The sequence below is a fragment of the Homarus americanus genome, unplaced genomic scaffold, assembly GCF_018991925.1.
Source record: "Homarus americanus isolate GMGI-L3 unplaced genomic scaffold, GMGI_Hamer_2.0 scaffold33365, whole genome shotgun sequence".
In the NCBI taxonomy this organism is placed as follows: Eukaryota; Metazoa; Arthropoda; class Malacostraca; order Decapoda; family Nephropidae; genus Homarus; species Homarus americanus.
The window spans coordinates 1-10137 of NW_024713637.1; the positions used below are offsets into that span (position 1 = coordinate 1).

At 41.5% G+C, this 10137-nt stretch overlaps 1 long non-coding RNA gene across 1 annotated transcript; it reads left to right on the top strand.

The window, feature by feature from the left end:
* Positions 1–8091: 8091 nt before the first annotated feature.
* LOC121872340 lies at positions 8092–10134 on the top strand. The gene is made up of 2 exons (XR_006090068.1): positions 8092–8752; positions 10015–10134. It is a non-coding gene; the product is annotated as an uncharacterized LOC121872340 (long non-coding RNA).
* Positions 10135–10137: the final 3 nt, after the last annotated feature.

A 10137-nucleotide genomic window follows, 5' to 3' on the forward strand; every position in this document is an offset into this window, starting at 1 on the left:
AACAATCATAACTAATTATCAAAGGTATATTTGATTTAGACACTATTGCTTCACCTCTATAATTCACGTATAATTACAAAAGCGATTATATCCAATATTATAACATCCGCCATCTTGTCTACTCTCCTCCACACCTATAATATCATTGATTATAATTATAATTTATGATTGGCAAAACTATCTTCTATAATCTAATGCTCTGTAGATTGGACACACACACACACACACACACACACACACACACACACACACCTATAATTTCTATCATTTATTTTTATTATATTTCTGATAAAATTTTCAAATATCTCTTCCACTCACCTAAAATTATCCACCAATTTCTTCCACACATCCTTCCATTTCTCTTGTCAATGTTGATTAAATATCCTCATACAGTTAACAGAAGGTCTAAACGCTCTTAACTTCCTTACTGATAATTAATTAACGACTGACATCACGTATTTTACTCATGTTAAATATCTGAAATAACTCATAGCAGCCATATTGAAAAACAAAAAACAAACACACACTGATACACAAACAAACGTACTCAATAAAACGTTCTTTGATAGTTTGTTGTGAATGTTTTTGTTTCACATCCACCAGAGTAAGAAATCATTGACCAGATGTGAACAAAGTGATTTATTATTGTATTTTGCCCAATAGTATCGAAGTTTAGGTAATGGTAATACATAATAAGGAAACAACGATTGGTGAAAATAATCTTGTTGTCGGTGTCTTCTGGTTGTATTGGTGAGGTTAACAAAATAAATGTCTACCTGAAGAATAGAATGTCTCATTGGGGGAAAGTTGTCTTAACAGTATCACCAGGTAAAACCCAACTCCTTCCCTCAAAAGATCTTACGAATTCTTCCCTTGGCTTATCTTACTTAAAGCATCTTATGTCTGTTTCTTATGTCAAATTCAAGTAAAATCAGAGTTTTGGGGTGATTGGAGATCTATATTTTAAAGGTATTGTTTACATGTCTGAAATTTCATGTTTTGTCGGCAAATTTGGGTTCCGGATAAGTATTGTTGTGGTCGCAGTAACATACGCCGGTGAACTTTGAGGCAAACTGTGAATTTTATCAATATACCAAGAGTTAATTAGTGAATACAGGTGATGAGTGCCACCAGGCCCTCCTCCGTGTTGTGGCACTGTGGGCGGCCGGCCATGTCGTGACCCGGGACGTAAACAAGATGGCGGTACCTGACCTATATTTCCAAATGGTCCTAAATGTTGACCTGACCTGACCTGACCTGACCCGACCAACAAAGGAAGAATTAAACTGTTGAGAGTAACGTCTTCACCATCACTTTTTGTCACTATGAGAAACCATACACATATTAAAGGTCCCTCTACTGATTAGTAATTAATGTTACCTCCATCAATCACCTGTCACCACCTGTTTATTTACAAGATGAATATCACCCCAACCACAAAAATCAATCAAAAAATCACAATGTTATTACTGCCACCTGAAGACACTGAACAGCGAACTACCAGAACTGTTGATCCGAGTCTGACAAGAATTTAAAGGATATGTTAAAAAAAAATAAAAATCTGATCACTTGAAGAATTTCCACCCCAGTTTATTTCACCTATGGACTAACCACCATTTCGGAGGTTAGGTTAGGTTAGGTTAGGGGAGTTAATCTTTAGGTGGAATAAGCTGGGGCGAAGATTCTTAAGGTGATCTAAAAAAAAAAATCTCCCGTCCCCAGACAAACGTTCCTAAGACAGACATAAGACAGGTGATCATTGTCCTGATGCCCCTCTACCTGTACTAATTAGGTACAGGTAAGTTGCAAATACCTGGTGACATAGAAGAAAGAAGAGTATTAATATCATCCTGCAGTCACACACACACACACACAGGTGAAGTAATTCGTCCATCGTCTTCAAGATAACTACCAAGAAGATAAATCATCAACCAATCACCTCACGCCAATCAAGATAACAAGCTTCAACTAAGACAAAAGCTTCATCAAGACAACAAGCTTCATCAAGACAACAAGCTTCAACTAAGACAAAAGCTTCATCAAAGACAACAAGCTTCAACTAAGACAAAAGCTTCATCAAGATAAGCTTCAACCAAGACAAAAGCTTCATCAAGACAACAAGCTTCAACTAAGACAAAAGCTTCATCAAGACAACAAGCTTCAACTAAGACAAAAGCTTCATCAAGACAACAAGCTTCATCAAGACAACAAGTTTCAACTAAGACAAAAGCTTCATCAAGATAACAAGCTTCAACCAAGACAAAAGCTTCAAGACAACAAGCTTCAACCAAGACAAAAGCTTCATCAAGACAACAAGCTTCAACTAAGACAAAAGCTTCATCAAGACAACAAGCTTCAACTAATACAAAAGCTTCGTCAAGACAACAAGCTTCAACCAAGACAAAAGCTTCGTCAAGACAACAAGCTTCAACCAAGACAAAAGCTTCGTCAAGACAACAAGCTTCAACCAAGACAAAAGCTTCGTCAAGACAACAAGCTTCAACTAAGACAAAAGCTTCATCAAGACAACAAGCTTCAACCAAGACAAAAGCTTCATCAAGACAACAAGCTTCAACTAAGACAAAAGCTTCATCAAGACAACAAGCTTCAACCAAGACAAAAGCTTCGTCAAGACAACAAGCTTCAGCCAAGACAAAAGCTTCGTCAAGACAACAAGCTTCAACTAAGACAAAAGCTTCGTCAAGACAACAAGCTTCAATTAAGACAAAAGCTTCGTCAAGACAACAAGCCAACTATCATACAGGCTCATAATAATCACCCCAAGATATTAATTTACCTTTCAATATAACTCAGTCGATATTATTTAATCTGTAAGTATTTTCTTTTTCATTCATCACCTCGAGTAGATGTGATTTGTTTAATAACTCACAATACGCAAGTTATCATTTCTTCAACTTCTTTCATCCCCAGCGTCTTTACATTCACATAGGTCCTTCTATTTTCCAATTTCTTTCATCACTAGCGCCTACACACACACCTTGGGTCCCATTTACCCACCCAAAATCGTCTGGATTCGTAGGATTTGTGAAATACCTAATGTAACTCTACCATCAGTCACGTAAGAGTAAGTGAATAAGTGTGAGATGATTTTTCCCGAGATAGAGAAATAATCTTATTTTCCTGAGAGAGAGAGAGAGAGAGAGAGAGATGTAGTGTAATTCTCCTAAGAGATAAGAGATATTCTCCTGACAAAACACAACAGGACGATTATCAATAAGACTTTTAAAATGCAGAAGCAAAATAAAAAAAGTACTAAATCGGGTTACGTCTTCAAGTCTCAAAACGTAATAAATCCAGGTTACGTTTCCATGTCTCGAGCTCGCCAAGTTGTAATACAGAGGCTGGTAGACCTATGGAAAAAAATTCTATCAATTGAAACCATGAACCTGAGGTCAATATTGGCCAATACTATTAAAAACAACAGAGGGTTATATCTTACATGGGCCATTTGACCTCTATACCCCATCATGGCTACCTGTAATTAAGGTGGCCATAAGGTAACTCCTGTAAATCAATCAGGTAAGGTAAATTAGATCGAACTTACAGGTGTATTGTGATTGTATATAACCATTCAGATCAATCATTGATAATATGCGTCTATTCTTCTGTTAATGTTAGTATATCTGTCACAACAACATACCTGATCCCGACTGTCAGCTGATAATTAAGACGTCAGCAAGGTGTTAGACGTCAGTAAGGTGTAAGACGTCAGTAAGGTGTAAGACGTCAGTAAGGTGTAAGACGTCAGCAAGGTGTTAGACGTCAGTAAGGTGTAAGACGTCAGTGTAAGACGTCAGTAAGGTGTAAGACGTCAGTAAGGTGTAAGACGTCAGTAAGGTGTAAGACGTCAGTAAGGTGTAAGACGTCAGCAAGGTGTAAGACGTCAGCAAGGTGTACGTCAGTAAGGTGTAAGACGTCAGTAAGGTGTAAGACGTCAGCAAGGTGTAAGACGTCAGCAAGTTGAGCTCAACTACCTTAATTAACTCCTCAATAACAACCAAATGAAGACAATGAGGGCAAAAAGGACACATGTACTTATCTAACCCTGTAATAGTGGAAGAGTAAGTTAATATTATCAAGAATGTATCACCTTTACCTTATCTACCTGTGTTAATTAATACCATATTCACCTGTGTTAATTAATACCTGCTACAACACACACACACAGGTCTACGATAATAATATATAAATTTCTCTCACGGAATCATTGTTTACCTCGCTATGATGACGTCACTTTTTTGTGTTTACTAAGAATTTTCCTTTTTGTCCTTAATCACGTCAGGACCTATTAGATTCTGTCAGATCATTCAGCCAATCACAGAAGAGATGGCGGACCATACAGCAACAACTTAAACCTTTCATTAAGTGTTGTAATCGTCTTGTTGTGACCCCTAACAACCTTAGTGTACTTAACAACATATAACCAGCCACTGTAATAGTCCTACAACACAAGTAACTTCTCATACAGGTCTCATAGTCACTACTTAATACTGTCGTTCATTATCGTCACACAGGTAAGTGGAACAAGTTTTGATATTAATTCCTGTAAAATATTTATCTTAACGCCATAGAAATAATCACTTTTAACAAATGTATTTCCTCTGTGTCGGTCTTGCTTGCTTGCTAAATCGCGTGACTGTGTTTACTGGGTCATATGAGGTCAACTTGTACTACTGACCACAAGGTAACAAGTCTCTGATCACACATAACCAACAGGGTGTAATATGATCAATAATAATAATGATGTGTAATAAACAGACAGTAGGGAGCCATGACTGTTGAACTAAAGAAATGTCGATTTTTTTTGTTTTCTGAATATTTATCAATTTTAATTAGTGATAAGGGTTAATTAATGCTGTAATGATAACCAACAATTACAGGCTTAATCACTGGCCATGGGTGATGAGTGCCATGAGTGCCGCCGCCCTCCTCCGTGTTGTGGCACTGTGGGCGGCCGGCCATGTCGTGACCCGGGACGTCAACAAGATGGCGGCGCCTGACCTCCTGTATCCCCAAATGGTCCTATATAAGAATAATAAGATAATAGGAAGAGTAACTCTCTCGGGGTATTGGTGCTATCTCTCTCCATTATGTCCTGGGTTCGAGTCCTGCATCTATATAGCCGTGAGAAGGGTGTTATCCAGCGTGACCCTACCAAACACCTCAGATTCCCTCCTGCACTAAACACTACACGATAAAATTAATAACAAAGTAAGTAAGAACAGACCAGCCGCCCGAACTAACAAGGTGGTAGTTGGTGAGAAAAAAATATTGAAGGTGGAAAGACGAACGTACGGACCAGGTGAGTAAATTAAGTCAATACTGTACACAAACCCTCGGCCCTACGTCAGGTATAAGTCTTGGCCCACGTCCACCATCTTAATTCATAGGTGTCAGACGGGCTCCACCAGCTGTCTCATAACTACAGGTAAGATACAGTAATTAACTTGTGACCCCGAGACTGATAGTACAGAGACGAGGCCGAAGGAGTACTGTACCAACACACACAGACACACCTCAACTCATGTTCAACAACCAACCTGGTAACCACAAACGCGGCCCCAACAAATTCAAGATAGGTAACAACACTATTGACTATGTTTCTTCTTTTAAATATCTTGGTGCCTCCGTCCCTTCTACCCTACCTGCCATACAACAGCTAACCCGCCAATGTACTGACAGACTGAGAGGGGTGTGTGAGGCGTGGGGAGAGGGGTGTGTGAGGCGTGAGGAGAGGGGTGTGTGAGGGCGTGGGGAGAGGGTGTGTGAGAGCGTGGGGAGAGAGAGGGGGTGTGTGTGAGGCGTGTCAGGGGAGAGGGGTGTATTGAGGCGTGGGAGAGGTGTGTGAGGCGTGGGGAGAGGAATTGACAATGAGGCGTGGGGAGGAGGGTGGTGAGGCGTGGGGAGGGTGTGTGAGGCGTGGGGACAGAGGTGTGTGAGGCGTGGGGACAGAGGTGTGTGAGCGTGGGGAGAGAGGGTGTGTGAGGTGTGGGGAGAGGGGGGTGTGTGAGGCGTGGGGAGAGAGGTGTGTGGGGAGGCAGTGAGGAGAGGGATGTGTGAGGAGCGTGGGGAGAGGGGTGTGTGAGGCGTGGGGAGAGGGGTGTGAGGCGTGGGGAGAGGGGTGTGTGAGGCGTGGGGAGAGGGTGTGTGAGGCGTGGGGAGGGTGTGTGAGGGGCGTGGGGACAGAGGTGTGTGGGGCGTGGGGACAGAGGTGTGTGAGGCGTGGGGAGAGAGGGTGTGTGAGTGTGGGGAGAGGGTGTGCTGAGGCGTGGGGAGAGGGAGTGTGAGGCGTGGGGAGAGGGGTGTGTGAGGCGTGGGGAGAGGGGTGTGTGAGGGCGTGGGGGGAGAGGGGTGTGTGAGGCGTGGGGGGGGTGTGTGAGGCGTGGGGAGAGGGGGTGTGTGAGGCGTGGGGAGAGGGGGTGTGAGGCGTGGGGGGAGGGTTTGTGAGGCGTGGGGGAGAGTTATTGTGTGAGGCGTGGGGAGAGGGGTGTGTGAGGCGTGGGAGGGAGGGTGTTTGAGGGCGTGGGGGAGAGAGGGGGTGTGTGAAGGCGTGGGGAGAGGGGTGTGTGAGGCGTGGGGAGGGTGTGTGAGGCGTGGGGAGAGGGGGTGTGTGAGGCGTGGGGAGAGGGAGTGTGTGAGGGCGTGAGGAGGGAGTGTGTGAGGCGTGGGGAAAGGAGTTTGAGGCGTGGGGAGAGGTGTGTGTGAGTTTAATGGAGATGTTGTTTACTTTAAGTCGTCTTGCAGCAGGTGTAGAACGAGATACGAAGACATAGAATAGGGAGATAGAGGTGAAGTATACGGAGACGAGAGTAGAAAGATAAAAAAAGAATAATCAGTGAAAGGAATAGAAAAATGGCCAACAGACAGACCGACAGATAGGCAGGCAGAGGAGCAATCAGACAGATAGTTAAACAAAGAGAGAACACCAGATAGACAGACAGATGGACAAACAGATAGGGAGAGGCGATTAGACAGATAGATAAATAGAAGTGATTAGACAGGCAGACAGATAGAGAAAGAAAAGCATTCATACTGAGAGAGAGAGAGAGAGAGAGAGAGTAGAACGGACGAAGGACAGAGACAGCAAGGGTAGAAGTCGGACAATAAGAGACAGAAAGAAAAAAACCCATTAAGATAAATAAACAAAGATAGCAAAAGCAGTGTGAACCAAAGACAAACAGACAGAAGGCAAAGAAAAAAAAGTGTAACACATAAGCCTCTAATGTAATGAGGGCCACCACACATAAACACCGACCCTGCTAGCGGCCATGCACTCACACGTCACCCCGGAGAGACTTGCTCGAGAAAATGCTTTTAGCTCAATGTACAAGTCAATAAAGCCAAGCTAATGAACAAATTACACACTAAAAAAGACCAGAGAAAGATGCAGAGTGACAGGACTTACTGGCGAATGCGTAACCGGACAAACAAGGAAACTAGATAATCGAAATTAAGATGCAAAGGAGGGGAGCAATTGTATCAAAGAACTGTATATATTGAGACAGGTAGGTAAAGCAAATATATGCCCTTGATAATATGTATAACAAATAAACATCTTTCGTTATATCGGTTCAAGTGGATACGTGGTAAACTCAGATCTTAAAATACTATAAATGGATTACACACACACACACACACACACACAAACAAATAGTAAGCACAAGAGAGGGGAAGAATATTTATGAAGGAGGTGATTCAGACAGACAGACAGACAGACAGACAGACAGAGGTAAAAGAAGGACCGACTGGTTTGAAAGTTCTCTCACGTCGTGCTCCGGACCGTCAGCTCGCCCCGTTTCTACTCTCCGTGTGGGTGTACAGCCACAACTCCAATTAAACGGACGACTTGCATTTAAAGTAGGTTATATATATATATATATATATATATATAGCGGTCGCCTCCTCATGCTAATTCATCCATCTAGATCACCCCGGGTGCCGTGGCAGGGTGCCAGGGAGGACTTTGGCAGGGTGAGACGGGGAGAGGGACAAGGGGGAGAGATGGGGAGGTTTGCTGGAGGTATCAGGGTGGTCGTTGACAGGAGGCCAGTGGGTAGGTGACAAGGCAGAATGAACTAGTGGGCCTCTTGAGGGCCAACGACAAGTTATAAAAGGGCCAGTGACAAGACTCAAGTTGAACTGGGGCCGGATACTCAAAACACCTCATAAGTTACGTTTTTCAGCATGTTACAGTACCATATATTGTGGAAGCCTTACAGTACCATAAATTTAGCATACTCAAAATTTAATTATGGTTCCGTAAGACTACCATAAGTTCTCGTAACTCTAGTGTTTACCCTGTAAATTAAGTTCTCTTGTCGGACGGTAGCTGTCAGTGCAGACGCTAGTTGGCCAATCAACGCTCAGTTAACAAAATCATCAACCAATCACAAGAGAAGGAGAAATCAGCTGAGAGCGACGCACGTAATATTATTGTGTAAACATGGAAGGACCACCAGCCAAGAAGAGACGACCTAATTTCAGTGAGGCTGAAGTATACGCTTTTGTGACTGAGGTGGCCAAAAGACAAGAAATGATTTTAGGGAAGTTGGACTCAAGTAGTTGTACACTTCAACTCAAAAACCAGCCTGGGGTGAAGTGTTAAATGCGGTGAATGCTGTTGGTAGAGTCACCCGCAATGTTACTGAAATTCGGTGGAAGTTTTCTGCTGATCTTCGTGTTAGCGTTAAGAAAAAAGCAGCACAAGATAAGAAATATGCTGGTGGAACAGGTAAGTCTTAATATTGTTAGCGTGGTTATTGATTGACAATATGAAACAAACTTAACTATGGTTTTTCTGAGGCTTGGTACGATTTTCGTGTTTGTAAACTCAAGGAAGTAAGTAGTGTGGTGGCTCTCCATCGTGAATGAATACACATATTTTCCTTATATGAGCGCATCGTTCTTCGAAGTTTTCCGTGTGAGTAAATAGTAAAAACTTTACCCTTCAACCTAAATTTTTTTTTTTTTTACGTGGATTAACCAACCCAGGCACAGTCACTGACCCACGTCGGGGCCTGTAATAATAATTCTTTAGTACTATTAATAAAAATACCTCTTTATTAATAATAATATTAATAATAACTAACCATAAATACCGAAATGAAAACACAAAAAGTGAGAATCAATATACAGTATGTATGTTGTGTTGTTGATATTACGAGAAACAATTGCGACCCTGCACTTGTGTGTAAATGACACATTTAGTCAGATCAGCAACCTTGGACTTGCTCCTAATTTTCGTGATGCCATGTGGCAGCAGGGTCTACCATTAGACAACACATTATGCTTCCAATATCTTCCCACCCGGTAGTCAGGGAAGTCTGTACAACTGTTAATAATTTCCCCACAACTTTTGGATTTTCTTATTATAGCTATCATATAGATTACACAATTTTAAGACACACTTGTCATTGTGTCGCAACTGACGTGGAACAGAGATAGTTAATATGAGTTTGTGTGGCAGGGCAGCGGAGGCCTCCCGTTGGTAAAGGAAGCTAGGTTAGGTAGGTTTGGTTACTGTTATAAACTACATATTAATAATTACGTTATTTCCGACGGTAATGAAGGTCATAATGTATAAGTTGCCATAGAATTCCTTTTTTTATGTCGTTAATTTTCATTCATCAATAGATTTATATTCATATTTGGTATACATTAATATGTAAATTTTATTTTGTTAGGCTTATAGGCAAGGATGTTCTATCTTATGAGTTTACAACTAATACAGGTTGAAAATTTCTGGCTGCGACTATTTTTTTTGACTTATTTTACCATTTATTGTTTGTTACCTTAAATCTAATTAACTTTTGACAAAGATAAAGGAGAATTTTTGTGGCTACAGCTACAATGATAGGTTAGGTTATAATGTTGGAACTATTTCAGTAGATTCCTTTGTAACTATGATTTCTGCCAAATATAACATAGTTAGCGTATAGTGTATGTAACCACAGCTCACAGTAAGACAGTTATTATTTATATTTTCTCTTCAAGGTGGCGGCCCCCAAATTGAAATTACATACACTGCAATTGAAGAAGCAATTCTTCAACTATTAGATCCAGCCTCTATACATGGGATTCCAGGGGATGTTGAAAGTGAAGAACCTATTAATGGTA